Source organism: Triturus cristatus, chromosome 2_1, assembly GCF_964204655.1.
Source record: "Triturus cristatus chromosome 2_1, aTriCri1.1, whole genome shotgun sequence".
Taxonomy (NCBI): domain Eukaryota; kingdom Metazoa; phylum Chordata; class Amphibia; order Caudata; family Salamandridae; genus Triturus; species Triturus cristatus.
Window position 1 is genome coordinate 904,049,925 of NC_140581.1, and position 16,743 is coordinate 904,066,667.

Here is a 16,743-nt window from a genome sequence, read left to right on the forward strand (position 1 = left end):
AAACCTAGCAGCCCACATCTAAAATATGATTAAACTACATCAGTATTCCATATTTTACCTAATTACAAATCAATTAAATAATCAATTAATAATACATAGTTACCTAATTAATACTTGATTAACTTCCCACCCTAGACAGCTACAAACCTAGCAACCTGCAACTAAAATACAAGTAAAATAAATACGTTTTCCATCAAGTAAAAAATTAATAATCAATTAAATTTATGACAAATTAATAATTCATTGTTAATTAATTATTACTTAGTTTACTTCCCAACCTATACCCCTACAAATCTAACAGCCCATAAATACAATATAACAAAAATATCCAGTTTTACAAAACTTACATAACAAATATCAATCTTATAATTGAATAAAATGTATTAAATAATTCAGAACGAATGATTACCTAATTAAGTTCCCACCCTATACCCCTACAAACCCAACAACCCACCACAACACTATAAATTACTATTAAAAATTAAATAAAAGTTCTAATTCACTTAAAATTACATGCTATATTAAAAACAATAGTACCATTTACATAAACAATAGTAACACATCACATTAGTATATCAACTAAAACACATTAAAATAATTTTAAAACAATATTTTTAACCACTATATCATTGAAAACAATATTAAAAACATTAATTTTATTTAAAACAGATTACTTACCTCAAAAAATTATATTCTTTTCAACTAAATTCTTGCATCTCCCGATATTTACAACTCTATTTTTTGTCCATACACCCATTACATTGTTTGAAAGAAACACCTAGAAAGCTACATTATTCCAGAATGTTGGAAACCTAACCACCATTGATATAGTTTCATTTTCCTGAATAATGTGTCTGGTATGCTGCAAATGAGAGAAAAATAATAAATGATACTTACCGTCAATGAGCATGGTTACCAGCCTTACTTGTTTTTATGGGCTGCACTGACTGTAGATTTGTTGTTGAACCAGCATTACTATTGGTTTATTTTTCCTTCTTGCACTTTGATGGAAAGTGTAGTTTATTCTTGATTATGCCTACTGAAGTAATATAAAATTAACATAACTTGAGCTTCCCTGCTTCTCATAAAATTGCCTTCAAGGGAAACCTAACATTTATAGTTTTAGAGCCATCTATTTCACAGCAATTATGCTGTTGTTCTCACCAAGCATATGCTGTGTTTCTATCAATCATGTCAGAGAAGAGAAGCAAAGCAAAGCAGACAATTTCTTCAATGTTGAGAGGACGTGGCTTGCAGCCGACCAAGATGGCCGCACCTTGAGCGGGCTCCAGCAGGCACCCATCGTAAACCCCAGAATATCCTCTTCATTATCCGAATACCACGCAATTAGGGAGTGTTGGGGAGTCCTGGCGCCGAACTGAGTGGCTTGAAGGCGTTCCGACTCTCAAATCGGTCCCCTCCCGAGATACTGCCTGGGGAGGTTGAAGCACGGCCAAACGAGAGGAGGAGGGCCCTATGACGATCCCCCATAAGCCTGATGGAGAACTGCAGGAGGCTGCCGTAGACTTCGAGTCCCCGAGGCAACTGCTGCGGTGGTGGACGACAAAGTGTTCCAGACCCGGGAACCCAACTGGAGCTGAGGAAGGAGCAATGTAGTGGCGCTGCCCTCTGAGACGAGGTGGGCGGCTACGTGCATGCTGCAGGGTGTTGCTCAGTCTGGCAGCAATCGGCAAGAGAGCCGTAAGGAAGAGCCGGTGGTAGGCGCGGCCAACTGCAGAACCTGGAACGTAGCCACAGGGCACTGCTGTAAACCCCGGCAGCACGTGTGAGGCACCGAGGCAAGGAGCCAGCAATCAGACCACACTACTAGGAGAAAAAGAAGGCGAGGCCTCGATCCGCAGCAGGGAGACCGGAGAGGTGTTTATCCCTGAGAGGGTGCGGCGGGAGGGAATCTCCCCTGGCCCTTTACCTCCCGCATGAGGTTCTATAATAACTGGAACATTACAACCTGGAACTTTGGCATTTATGAGGAGGAAGCCGATTTTTCTCAGCTCTTAAATTATTGTGGAGACAGGTCCCAAACCATGGATACTGTATAAGGATGCCTGCTTGCCAAATGCTTGGCCTTGCTTCCACATGCGCCCACCAGTGTTGGAGTCAGACCAAGCGCTCCAGAGACAAAGGCTCAAGAGGGACCGCAGAACCAGTAATAGTACGTGAGGGCCTAGTACACCAAAAGGCTTCATACATGAACACTGGCCACCTACTCTGGTATCACTGATGACTGAGATTAGACGCACACCTCAAAGAAGCGAAGGGGTGTCACCTACAGGCGGGGGGAGATTGCTAAGAAGTATCGCCTAATCAAACATGATGTCTGGTCACAAGGGGCCCAAGTGATGCATCAGTCTAAATTTGACAAAGGTAGGGACAGAGCAAAAGGTAGGGACAGAGCCGGCAAGCTCCTGGCGTGGTTAGACAAGAGAGAAGAAGCTTCCAAATGGGCATTTGAGATCACTCTAGATGGGGGGAAACAGTGAGGGATCGGTAGGGGATAGCAGACCAAAATGAAGCAATGTAAATATTGTCAACTCTTGATATGCCTTCACTGGAAACAGCGGACAAGGATAGTTTAGAAATCAGACCTTACAGACAGTGAAGTAGTACAGGCTGTCCAATCACTAAAAGTCGGGAAAACAATGGGCCAGAACGGCCTACCGGTTGAACTATATAAACTGACAGTGTCCAAAACTGCCCCATACTTGGTGAAGATGTACCAGGAATGCCTTAGAATCAGGAAATTACCCGAAAATCAAAGGCTCCCAAATATTGTAGTGATACACAAGACCGGGAAACCACAGGGGAGTTGTGTTTCTTATAAACCTATATCCCTGCTAAACGCAGAGGTCAAGATTTTAGTGAAAGTATTGGCAACCCGATTGGCTCCAATGCTACATATGTTAATCCACCCTGACCAATCAGGCTTTATGCATGGTAGAAATACTGCACTTAACTTGCGGCACCTTCAGGGAATACTGGGAAGAGGTGACAGCATTCGAGAAGAGGCTGTTGTGGTGTCCTTGGACGCCAAGATGGCGTTTGACATGATAGAATGACCCTTCCTTTTCGTTGTCCTTGAGTGTCACGGTACCAGGTATCCTCAGGATCGGATTGATGCTAGTATGGTCAACCTCCTGATATCCCCAGTGTCTGAGTGGAAAAAAACAGACACTAGAGGTGATCAAGTGGGGGAAGGTAGGGAAAGGAACAGCGGGGAAGGAGAACTGAAAGAAAGAATGCAGTAAATACAATGTCAACCAGTGTCTTGTATTTCTCAGCGTAGCTGCTAATTCTTTATGTAACCAACATAATAGAGATACCTGAAAACAAAATAGGATGTGGCCTTTCTGGTTCAACAAGTGAAGTTGAGGATTCTTGCTCCACTTTATGTTAGTCCACTAATACCCAATTACAAAAGAGAAAACACTTTGTTAAAACCACACAAGGCTGGATGTATTACTGCGGTGCATACGGAAGACTAGCAATAATCAGAGAGGGAGTAACATCCTCTCACATACCCACTAAGTGTGGATGGCAATCTTAACAGGGGTGGAGAGACAGAGCCGTCCTAGAACTCTCGAACAACCCCGGCTGCAAAACAAGACAGAGAGAAAAATACAAAAGAAATCTGGCAACATACAATCCATCAAAAGGCAATCATCCGATTCTTGTTAATGGTCGCAACATCAGCCGATAGTCTTGCCCATGAAATGTGATAAACAGCACCTTACTTCCTATGAAGCGTGGTATATGAATCCCCAATCCAGGAGAACCAGTCACCTCAGTGGGTAAAAACTGACCGCTAAAAATCGTTATCCAGATAACACAGAGTAAACGTAGCCTCCCTTATTTCACTTGGCATGAGCCACGGAATTGTAAGCTCGACAACACAAGTAAATAGGAGTCTGTATGCAATGTTTACACTCGGCTAGAGCCTCAGGAATATCTCGCTCAATACCACGAGTGAAAGCCGCCAACTGGCAAGGAAAGCTCCTCAAATACGTCTAGGAGAGGCGCAAGCGTTTTACCAATAACATCTCCATACGAAATACAGCACGCCGCTTTTAACAACAGTGAATTTGGTGCATCTAGCACCTCTTACCGGACCTGTCAACGTCTGAACAAAGATCTGACTCCAAGAATAAATGGCACAGGCTCAGAGCCCGGAAGCCGTTTAAGCTAACTTCCCCGCAACGTCTTTGCCTGCACGCATCCGTGCCACAAGGATTGCTGGGAATTGCAGTTCATCGTTTTTTTGCCATATGTCAGTGTTCAAGTGCGGAGCCGGGCCCAGCGCTGATGCGCTCTGACATTGAGAGATTAGGGTTTGGGGGGAAATTCTTAGCATGGGTCCGACTGTTATATGCAAACCTTTAGCACAAGTGACGTTAAATGGGGGGGCGTTCGGTGGTTTTTAAATTACAAAGAGGGATGTCCCTTTTGATATTCATGTTGGTCTTGGAGCCACTAGCAGTGTGGATATGAGGTGACCCGCTTATTAGGGGACTAATATGGACTGAAGATTGGGAGGATAGGATCTTCCTTTATACCGACCACATCCTTCTCTACTTGGCGAAACCCTAGTTCTCCCTATATAGGGTGCCTCATTTATTTACCCTATATCAAAATTACTCCGAACACACCATAAACTGGTATGAATCGCTGGTATATGTCCTCTATGGCAAAAGACCAAAACTTCCCAGAACGTGCACAGCAGAGTTGTAATAGAAGGAGTCCAAAATCTGGCAATTTAATGTCACTAGAGACCCCGTGGTCTTTTATGAATGCAACTTAGTCGTCCCCCATAAGTCATCTGCGGGAAGATTTACAACATTGGAGGTCCTTGTCCTTGTCGCTGTTAGGCAGGGCCTCCTTATACAAAATGATGGTGCTTCCCTGCTTCTTATACATTCTGCAAAATACGCCCTGGGACTCCACGAATAATGTTAAATAAATTGACTAAGAGCTGGACTGATGGAGGGATCACTCTGCCGGAGCTTTAATATTATTACAGGGCAGCGCAGCTTACAGTGATCAATCAGTGGGTACAGACAGCACAAGACGAACCGGCCTATAGGACCGACAAAAACAAAATGGGACAGAGGGGATACCTTAGGGCCATCTATGGGGCAAACGAGGAACACCAGTTACCGCACTAACATCAAGCACAATTAAGGTATGGCATACAGCATCAGCGGCTCTAGGGTGGCGAGAGAAAATTACCCAAGCTACTCCACCATGGGATACTGTCCGGTTGGGAATTCTGGCAAACTACCCAGGTTTTGAACAATGGGACCTTATTGGCCTCTCAAGGGTAGGCGACCTGTGGGTAAACAGGAAGATTAGGGCCTTTGTAGACCTCCAAAGGGACTATGAGCTGGTGTCATCCGAAACCTTCCACTTTCTCCAAATAAAGCATGGTCTACAACTTGCCATTCCAAAGAGTATCGATCTCCTGGTCTCCTTCCCTCTGGAGGATAGATTGCTAGATGACTTATCTGAAAGAAAAAGAAATATATTTAACCTATCTAAAAATACTAAACAATTCCCCTGACACCTTGGAGAAAGTGTGGGCTAAATAGGTGGAAGATCTGGGGTACTTGAGTGATGAGGAGTGGCTGGAGGATATTGCGTCCCCCTGGGAGGTGGCCATGCAGTCCGGATTCAGATTGGTCCAACTAAAGATCCTGCACAGGACAAATTATACATCACAACACTAGTAAAAATAGACAAACTAGAATCAACACAATGTCCTAGGAACTACCGCCAGGAGGGCACATTTTTACAAATATGGTGGAATTGTCCAATGATTCAGGCGTACTGGAAGGCGATTGTAACACGTATGATGACACTGTGTGGGAAACATGCGGAGGCTTCGCCTTGATGGTGTTTATTAAATATTTGGGAAACAATAAATATAACAACTGGGCAATGACTGTGGGTCATATTAGCCCTCATGGTGGCCAAACCTAACATAGATAGAAACTGGAGGGCGGAGGCGGGGCCCACATACCGGGATTGGGAAACCGACATGGATTGTGCATGCAGACGGAGAAGGGCATTTACGAAGGGAGAGGTTGCCCACACAAATGGAAAAAAATTGGGGTGGGCTGGAATGGAAGTAGAGGGATGGTTTTTCAGCTGGTTGAAAGACCTCCCAGTTTGGTTTACGTGCCATAGCGATATTGTTGAGATCTGAAAATGGGGGAATGGGTGAGCAATGTGGCAAAACTTGGAGATGAATGTCCTGATATTTATAAGACATGTAATTGTGATCTGACGCTGGCTGTGGGAACTACTGCTGTCATGTGTCCTTTTGTACTTTTTATTTATCCTGTTTACAATTAAAAAAAATCTTGAATGTTGGAGGTGGAGGAAAGAGTAGTTACCTAAGGGTATGAGTATGGGTCAACTATAGGGAAGGATGTGAGTGTGCAGGGTCCACTTCAGATTTATATTGAAACAGCATCTCTTAAAGCACTTTTCCCACACCTGATTACTAGAGCAGACATCACCTGCTACCTTTGAGGAAGTAGAGCTTGGTAAGTGTAAGGTGATGGGTTCTGACGAGTTAGGTGCGGGGGAAGGAGAGTTTTCATGGAGTGTGTCTAGCATGTAAGGAATGATTTGTTGCAAGAGGATGATTCAGCTTTGGGGAGGGAGACACCAGAGGTCAGGTGGTCATGGTAGTTGAGAATGGGTTTCTGTGGGAGAGTTCTTCAGCCTGTTTGGCCACTCTAGGAAAGCGGGTTTGGGTTAAAGTGCCATTTAGGGCATGGGAGGGGGCCCGGAGCACCATGCAGAGACTGAGCAAGAGGAAGGAATGAAATACCCCCAAGGATCATGGATGGGAGAGTTCCAACCTTTTAAAGATGTAGCGCCACTCCTGGGGCCGCCAACAACAGCTGAGCTGATTTTTGAGCATGTGCAGATGATCTGCCACAACTCTGGGAATTAGTAGAGACTAAAGAACAATTGCAGTGGGGAGATTAGGAAAAGGAAAGGTAGGGACTGTAATCTACAAGAACTTCCAGATCTACAGGACACAACACATTTACCCCAGAAAGAAGAGCAACAAATTGATCACAGTGAGACAGGTTGGGTGCTGATGATGGAGTGTGAAGGTGCAAGGAAATCCAGATCTGATTGGGAGGCACTCAATGTATTTTCAGAATGTCAGATGGACTTTGAAGATGTTGGGTGAGATGAGGTTCAGAGGAATCCTTTGAAGCTTGGGTAATGCAGATTTGCTCAGAGATCTACATCAGTGATATGGTCCATGGGTGTAATGGGGTGTGCAGGGCTAACTATATGAGCTGGGACATAGAGTGAGCCTGGTTGGAGTCATTACAGGGTAGTTGTTTGGTAGGGGACATGCTGTGTGGTTTGTTGGTTGGCTCCACTGCTAGAAGTCACAGGGATACTGGTAAAGAGCAGGGGTTGGTGGGATAGGTTCTATTTTTTGATATTCCAATGAATCCTAAACAACACGAATTTCCCTGAAAGTTAAAGGGGAGTGGTTATAAAACCCTTAATTAAAAAAGGTGATCCAACTGCTCCCCAAAACTCTAGATTGACAAACTTAATAGAAATGGGGGGAAATTACTCCCTCAAATAATTCTAGCATCACTGAAGGAATAGACTGAATCTGAGGAGATAATTTCAATTGAACAGGGAGGATTCAAAGTGGGCGACTCTACCCTGGATCAGTGCTTAAGTTTGAGGTCTACTACCACATAAAAAGGCCATTGAGCAAAGGGGAAATAATTTTTTTTGTGGACATTCATACAGCCTTTGATAAAGTAGACCGCAAACTATTGTGGGAAATGTTAATAAAATTACAAATCCCGAAAAGTTTACTTCTAATCATGCAAGAGTTACATAGAGGGAACTGAACGCAAATAGAAATTGATATGGACAGTTGAGGTCTGAACTTGAGTGTGCGCTCTGGCCTACTTGCTTCCTGGGCTGCCCTGAGCTCCTAATAAGGACTTGCAGGATCCACGTGGAGCACGCCGGGGACTGTACTCGAGCGAGCGTTCCGGCCTATCTGCTCCTGGGCCGCCCCTGGTGATCGGCGCACGGTGGAAGGGCTGTGTGGCCAGCTGGGTTTGTGCAGTTGCCCTCCTGGGAGCCTCCTCTGTGTGGACCCCTGCAGAGCGGGATCTCAACATCGGCGGCACACAGGTGGGCCCATTACCTGCCATACATCCTGGGACTTCTTTGCCAGGCATGACCTTTGTGACTGCTGGCATGCGGACCGTCCATCTTTCCACACCGTGCACTTGGAGACCTCTGCGCGCCTGCAACTGGCACTACAGGGGCAGTGAGAACTCGACCCTTCAGGATGGGGCTAGTCACCCTCCCACTGCGGCTCTGATCTCCAGCACTCATCCATGCCTGAGCACACTCTATGTTGTGGTTGACTTGCTGCACAATAATCTTGCTGCTGGCTGTGCGCTGCCCCAGGGCTCTGGGGGCACTCCAGGACTTATTTGTGGGACTCAGTTGCCCGCTCCCACAGCGCTGATCTACCAATTGTTGAGCCAGTAGCACAAAGAACCCACTTTAGCCTCTACTGCTCTGGTGAATCTGTTTTAAGTAAGTGGGACACGCTGAACAGGCTGGTGAGGCCTGCAATGTCAGTTTCCTTGGTCCTGGCTTGGGACTTGGTCCCCCAGCGGACACCACAACCAGAGAGGCATCCCTCTTGGATTGCCCATAAGGATACAACTCCAGCCCGGTAAGATATTTTTGCTAATTTGCATGCTAGTGTCCTCCTCCAATGCTGTTGTTGAAAGCGCTGTAGGATTGTTGGTTGTCTCATACTGAGTCTCAAGTGATCTCCTACTGTTGCAGCACCTTAAGATCACCTAATTTTAATTATTTTTACTTGGCTGGACCGTTTGGATTTTTTGTAGCCCCTCCTAGGTAAATGTTAGTTTATTGTCACGCCTTGCTGCCTCGGCATCTGTACTATTATTCAAAGGAGTGCTGCTGTTATGGGGAAGCGCAAAACGACAGAGACTTTACAGGGGAAAAGGTTCAGAAATCGTAAGCCAACAATGAGTCTGACACCTGATTATAATATTGATGCCCTATCCCTCAAGGACATTGATAATTTGATAGAAGAAGCAGAAAATCTCCTGGGAGAAGTTGAAGATCTTAGGGCTCAAAAAACAGTATGAAATCTTGGGGTCAATGGACAAACTATTAAACAAAGTATGTAGGTACTATTCAAAATTGTAACAACCTTCCAGATATAGACCAATGACTACACCTCACAGAAATAAAACTGTGGGCATATCCCTTTAGAGGATGAATTCCCTCACTCACCATAGGTGACATGCTTCATCATTTGGGAATCTCCTCCGAGAGGAAAAACCTAGTTCCTCCGGGGGCTACATCCTCCTCTCTAAGAGGAAGGAGCTCAGGGATGTTTTCTTCTTTACGTATAAGTGGAATGGACTTAATCTACAAATGATGAGCCTAGTGCATGTGAGGATAGATGCAGCGCAAAAAATAACAGAATGTGCAGGGAGTGCGATTAAAACTAGTTAGAAAATGTAAAACGGAAACTTTATTCTAATATATCCCTACTAGGATTAAGAAAAACAGTGCACCAGCAGTGTAATTTTAAACTGCTTCGGTAGAATAGAAAATAGTGGTCTATCCCCATAATACCACGTACTTCTACTTCGTACAGGGCTTTCATTCGTTCTGCTTCAAAGTTCAGAGTCTTAGGGCAGATGTAGTCCGTGAAAAGTGAACATAAAGGTGGCAAGCACTGAATCCCCAGACAGCACCCACACAGTATCACAATTGGTATCATGATAAATGTAAACAACCTCCACCCCCAACTCAGCGGTGTTGTTGGTGAGGATGCCGGCTGTAATGTTCATTGTGGTTTCGACTGCCTGGGTTAGGTGCCGGATGGCACGGCTGTTTGCCATTGGACCCCACAGTGGAACAAGTCCCTTTATTGCATCCATGAACTGTGCTCCAGTGGAGTCGGCTTGTACAATGTCCTTTGCACGTTTCTGCCGGTGATGATTTGCTGGAGCCACATATGTTGGAGGAAGGATAAAAGCGATGTAGTAGGTGCCTCCCCAACCTTTCGGAAGCCAGGTGTAGGCCTTAGTACCACAGACGAAGTACATATTTGGGGAGGTAACAAAGGAGGGTGGGTCAACTGAGTCCAATGTTCGGGTGATGAGACAGGAACTGTGGCCTACCGGCTGTGTTCCTAGGCCTTTGAGGCACACCAGACCTGTGATGTTGACGACGGATAGGGCCACTGTTAGGGTGGCGGCCGTTCGTTTCCGGAGGTAAGAGAAGGTGGGTCTGGCTGGGTTGTTGAACACCTGCATTACAACTCGCTCCTTGGCAGGGATGTCTATATGGAAAGAGGTGTTTGATCTCAGAGGACAAAAGGGGGCAGAGGTTTTTCCAGTTTGGTTCAGCCAGAACCCATGATAGAAGTGCGACACAGTTTTGCCGGAAGTGGCATTGTCCTTGTAACTTTCTTGCAGGAGGATTAGCCAAGCGAGGCAGGAGCCATGGACAGAGAAGGGCGAAGGGATGAAAGGGATAGAATGTCCAGTGGCATGTGGTAGCAATCCACAGATCCAGCAGTTAGTGGCATTGGCGGCAAGATTGTGTTGGTGGAGCAGTTGCACAAAAGAGTTATTCCAGAACTCCTTACGTCTTTCTCGGAGTTGGGGTGAAAGTGAAATCAGATGGTGTTCTTTCATGATGGTGGGTTGAGCAGTGGTCAGCAATGTCTTATGAGCGGGTGCGTTTTCTTCCATGATCCAGAAGGTGACCATGAGAAGGAGGCAAAGGAGAAGGGTAATAAAAAGTGCAATAGTCTTTGAGCTGTGTATTTTGTCAGTCTTTGGGTTTTTGTAGTGGATCTTCGGACGTCCGGTTGCTTCCATCATCTTCATGTCGGGCGCTTCCATCACCTTCAGGGGACTCGGTAGCGGGCAGAACCACAGACTTTGTCTAATTTCTCTCCTGGAGGCCTTTGAGGTGACTAGGCTACCGCTCTGAGATTTCAACTTAGTTCGTGGTCTGCTTAGCTGAAGTTCCCTCCTTTCGTCGTAGGTTATACCCTTCTTTGGATGGCACAGTGGGATCGGGATATTCAGTCAATTCAAGTGTCTCTGTATTCGGGTAGCAGCTCAGGGATGGTCGGTTTTTGTCCAGAAGTTCCTCTTGGCGGGGTGATGTTGTCGGTGGTCGTCAGGGTCGATGATACCTTCTTGCAGTGGTGTGCATGCAGCCAATTACGTTTCCCCTCCACTCGAAGAGCTGTTCGGGTGGTGATCAGGACTTGCAGGGGGCCCGTCCACCGGGGCTCCAGACTCTTGGTGCGCTGGAAATTGCACACTAGGACAAAGTCACCGGGTTGGATGTCGTGTCCAGGGCCCCTGGAAGCATCGGGGATGGCTTGCAGCACCTGCTGATGGATAACAGACAACGTTTTAGTTAGATTGTATAGATAGTCAGACATGAGGACGTCCGGGACGTCGTGAATGGATGCTGGTTTTGGTGCAGTCCAAAGGTTCATGGGTCGCCCAAAGACGACCTCGTAGGGGGTTAAGTGGTGTCTGGTAGGAGTGGAACGCATTGATAGCAATGCTAGTGGGAGGGCGTCTGGCCATTTCAGTCCTGTGGTGGCAACTATTTTGGCTAGTTTGAGTTTCAATGTGGCATTATGTCGCTCAACCAAGCCTGCAGATTGGGGGTGGAAGACCGCATGAAACTTCTGTTTTACACCCAACCCTTTTAAGATGAGTTGGATAACTTCGGCTACGAAGTGGGGGCCGTTGTCGCTCCACAAAATTCGACAAAGGCCGTAACGGGGGAAGAATTCTTTCAGTAGTACTTTTGCGGTAGTCATAGCAGTGTTGTCGCGGGTTGGGTAGGCTTCCACCCATTTGCTGAAGGCGCACACAACGACAAGCACGTACTTCAGGGTTAGGCACCTTTCTAACTGAATGTAGTCCATCTGTAGGACTTCAAAGGGGTGACAAGGAACCCCAAACCCTCCCCGGGGTACAGCAGTTCCTTTACCAGGGTTGTGTTGGAGGCATATCAGACATTGTTGGACTAGGCGTTTAGCCGAGTCTGGGATTTTGTCGTTGTGCCAGACTTTGGAGATGAGTTCAATCATGGGGGCAGACCCTATGTGTGCGGGGGAGTGTGTCATGGTCAGCATGGGAATCAGGTATGAGTCAGGTAGCAACCATTTGTTCGTGTCTCTAGTTCGCCAGCAGCCTTCATCGTCTTTCAATCCCACCAGTGCCCATTCAGCCAATTCGTGTGGTGAGCTGGCCCATTGTATGTCTCTAATGGTTTCCCTAGCATCCTTCCATTTTTCAGTTTGTGACCTGGTCACGTACATGCGTGTTGTTGACCTATTCTCAGCTGTGGTTCGGGCAGTGATGTCAGCCAGCGCATTTCCCTGTCCTATAATGTCCGTCACCTTTTTGTGTGCCTGGCATTTGATCACAGCTAGCCGTGTGGGGAGGAGGACTGCTTCGGTCAGAGCGGAGACTAGATCTCCATGTAGGATGGGTGTGCCATGGGAAGTCAGGAATCCCCTCTCCTTCCATAGGAGTCCAAAGTGGTGAACCACCCCGAAGGCGTACTGGCTGTCGGTGTAAATGTTTGCGGTTGTCCCCGCTGCTAGGATACATGCTCGTGTGAGAGCAATCAGTTCAGCCGCCTGTGCGGATCGCTGTGTGATGCGGGCTGTCTCATCAACTGTTCGGGCCGTGGTGACTGCATAGGCGGCTGAAGTGGTGCCGTCGGGGAGCTTGATGCATGAGCCATCTACCCACAGCTCTCCGTCAGGATCTGGGAAGGCAGTATCTCGGAGGTCAACCCTACTCTTGGTCTGTTCGTCGGTGAGGGTCACACAGTCATGTATAGGGGACGCATTGGGGTCATTGTCAGGGAGAGGTAGCAGAGTGGCTGGGTTCAGAGTGGTGCATCGTTTCAACGTGATGTGGGGTGCAAGCAGAGTCAGTTCATAACCAGTCAGTCGTGCGCTAGTCAGGTGTTGAGTCTTAGTCTGGTTCAGGAGGGTGTCAACTGCATGGGGTACTAGCACGGTGAGGGGGTTTGAAAGCACGATCCCCTCACTTTGTCGGATAGAGACAGCAGCGGCGGCTACCGCTCGAAGGCATGCGGGCAAAGCTCTGGCTACAGGGTCAAGAGTGGCAGAGAAGTAGGCACAAGGGCGTTGCTTGGGACCTATGGACTGGGTTAGAACAGACAACGCGCATCCCTCTCTTTCGTGGGTGTAGAGGGAGAAAGGTTTAGTGTAGTCTGGGGTTCCTAGGACTGGTGCTGAACAAAGGGCATCTCGTAATTTTTTGAAGGAGGATTGGCATTCGGGTGTCCAGGGGAGGGGGAAGGGGACATCTTTAGTCAACAGGGAAAGCAGAGGTTTTACAATAAGACTGAAGTTTGGCAACCACTGTCGACAGAAGGAGGTGAGGCCTACCAGAGACCGCACTTGCTTCTGAGTTTTGGGAACAGGGGTTTCTAGGATGGTCTGAATTCGGTCAGGTGTAAGCTTCCTCCCATCTTTGGATAGGAGGTGGCCTAGGTATGTCACTTGGGGTTGGCAGACTTGCAACTTCTTCCTGGAGACCTTGTGACCGTTCTCCGCGAGGAAGTGGAGGAGGTGGATGGTGGCTGTGACTGCAAGTGGAGTGGTGTCGGCCGCCAAAAGAATATCATCGACGTACTGTATTAACACCACTCCGTCCGGTAGTTGAACTGCATCCAGCTGTCTCTTGAGGGCTTGGCTATATATGCTGGGTCTCTCGGTGTAGCCTTGTGGTGCCCTACAAAATCTGTACGAATGGGCTTTTAAGGTGAAGCCGAAAAGGTAGCGGCTGTCTGGGTGGATGGGGATGGAAAAGAATGCGTTCTTGAGATCAATAACGGTAAAGGTAGTGGCAGTGGACGGAATCAGGGTGAGGATGGTGGTGATATCTGAGACTACGGGGTACTGAGGTATGACTACTTTGTTAACCTCTCGTAAGTCGATAATGAAGCGGTATGCTTTCTCATCTCCCTCGCCTTGCTTCTTAACAATGGGTAAGATAGGGCTGTTGCAAACATTACTAACTACTTCTTCTACCACTCCTGCATCGACTAGGGACTGGATGATTTCCACCAATGCCTTCTCGCCTTCGGGTGATATCCGATACTGTGGAAGCTTTGGGAGCACTGCGTCCGGTCGGACAGTTATGTGTACAGGGTTGATCACCATGCGTCCTACGTCTGAGTCGGTTTTAGCCCATAGATGCGAGGGTAACGTGTCAAGTAGGGACAGGTCAGCATCGGTTATGGAGAACATACGTCGTGCGGGACAAGGCCTGAACAGATCTGGGTTATCGTGCAGTATGACTCGAACTCCGTCTGGGGAACATCTGATGGTAGCCCGGAAATGTTTTAGTAAAATCAAGACCCATAATTGCGTCGGGGGTGTTGGAGGAGAGCAGAAATGTCGTGTCAGTGGTGTTATTTTCCAAGTCAAAGGAGATTGGTGCGGACAAGGGATTAGTGGAGGGCGTTCCATCAAAGCCTATTGAGGTTACATGTGAGCCAGACAAGGGTGCCCTTGGGATCAGCCGTTTAGATAGCGCACTACGTGTCGCCCCAGTATCTACCAAAAATGGAGACTTTGTGCCCAGGACCTTAGCAGTGACGTAAGGACCTTGCTGGTCAACACGGAGTTCGACTGGATCCCTCCCTTGCCCCTGGCGGTCCTATACAAAGTCATGGGTGTTTTCGTAGTCGGACTGCTGGCACTGGTTCTGTCGGGGGCGGTCGAAGGTGTTTGGTCTGTCCGGCCTGTCGTTGGTGGTGTCGTTCGTGTACCCTCGTCCCTGTCCTCTATTTCTGGGGCTGTTTGCTATGTCTCTTGTGTCCCTATTCTTGTTCATATCCAGAAGGACCGGACACTGGGATTTCCAGTGTTCGAACCTTTTACAGAACGCACACTGATTCTCGTCTAAGTCCCTGTGTCCAGCGTAGGGTGTGGGTGCGTGGTCTCTAGGGGGTAGTCTTCTAGGAGCAGTCGGTTGGTAGTTTCCCTTGGGAGGTTCCCTTCCTATGGTCACCCCTTGCAACTGTGCGATCATTACCCTTTCCTTCAGCTCCTTTTTCTTTCTCTTGGACGCCCTATCGTTCTCATTCTTTTGGTGTTCGTAGTACTGGGCCATCTGGAGGATAGCCGCGGGTTTGGAGGCTGCCCAACTACTCTCGCTGGTCTGTAACTTCTGGGAGACTTCCTGTGACAGACCCTTCACATAATTCTGGACAAAGAGGTGATGTCCGGTTGCAGTGGTCATGTCCTGGCCACTATAATCGGAAAACACTGTCTCGAATCGAGAGAAGTATTCGGATACATCCTCCTGGGGTTTCTGGCGGCAAGCCGTCACTACCGACCAGTCTACCTTCCTTTCTGGGATTAGGGTCTTTAATTTCTGAATAATCTTGTCTGGGAGTTCCAATATGGCCTTTAGAGGTTTCTGTCCAGGTTCTCGCTGCTTGTCTATGGTATCGAGTTGTACCCAGGTATATCCGAACGGCTCAGCGTGGTCGACTTTCCGGATTTGCTTCCACACATCAGCCGGCAGACATAACCCGAAGAACAAATCGATATCCGCCAAGGTCATTATAGTTGAACCTAAGGCCGTACCTAGTTCTGTGTAAAAGGCAGTCGGGTTCTGTCTTAAGTCGGGTAGGGTTTTTCTAAAGGTCAGGATGTCTTGTCGGTCCCATGGCTGATAGACCCAGTTATATACAACCCTTCCCTTCGCATCTTGGTGGTTGATGTCATCGTGTGTTCCCTGACCTCGTGGGGGGACCCAGTAAGGAGCGGCTTCCTTGATGGGCATCATGGTATCAGCTTTTCCTGCCTGGGGTTCAGTCGCTATGGGGGTTTCTGTCTTGGTCGTCTGCCTGTGTTCTTTAAGATGTCGGAAGACTTCGAGTGTACGTGTGAAGAGGTCCGTCACATCGCTCTCTCCCCCTTCCCCAATATCAACCTTTCTATACAAGGTTGCTAAGCCTTCGGGACCTCTATCCTGGTACCTATCCTCATAGGCATTCAGAGTGTGATAACAAAGTCGTACTACAAAGTGTCGTCTGTGGTTGTCGGCATACGAGTTATACGTATCTGTCACATATTCCTCACTTTCCTTCCGTTCTACTAGTGTTCTCACTACCTTATCGATTCCGGCTCGTTCACCCTTTGTTAGCCGATTCATTCTGGCGGAATCTTTCTTTCTCGTCTCGGGGTCATCTAACGTTATTGCTAACGTTGTGTTCAGTACAAGAGGCTCGGCCGGCGCGGAGGCCGCGAGGACCAAGGCCCTGGTACTGCTTTCGTTTGCCTTCGGGGGTTGTGGGTGCTGCACTATAGGCTGGGAGGGAGCGTATGGAGGGGGCATGTAGATGATCGGAGGACCTAATAGCAATTCATCTTTCGCCCGTTGCTTGGAAGGCAACTCAGAGTAGAGCGTAGAGGGGGTCCTAACAGGGCACTGGCCTGCCGTTTCAGATTCTTGTTTTCGTTTAGCTTCCTTTCTCTCCTTTATTTCTTCCTCTAACTTTCTGGCGGCAAGATGAGCTGCCTTTCGTAGTTCTTTTTATGCCTTTACTTCTTCTCTCTTTTTCCGTTGCGTTGTT

At 47.4% G+C, this 16,743-nt stretch overlaps 1 long non-coding RNA gene across 1 annotated transcript in view; it reads right to left on the reverse strand.

The window, feature by feature from the left end:
* Positions 1-4,186, reverse strand: part of LOC146866076 (uncharacterized) — a 65,102-nt gene extending 60,916 nt beyond the window's left edge. Inside the window, exon 1 of the long non-coding RNA XR_014970378.1 lies at positions 4,129-4,186. This is a non-coding gene — a long non-coding RNA (uncharacterized LOC146866076). The remainder of the gene's footprint in view (positions 1-4,128) is intronic.
* Positions 4,187-16,743: the final 12,557 nt, after the last annotated feature.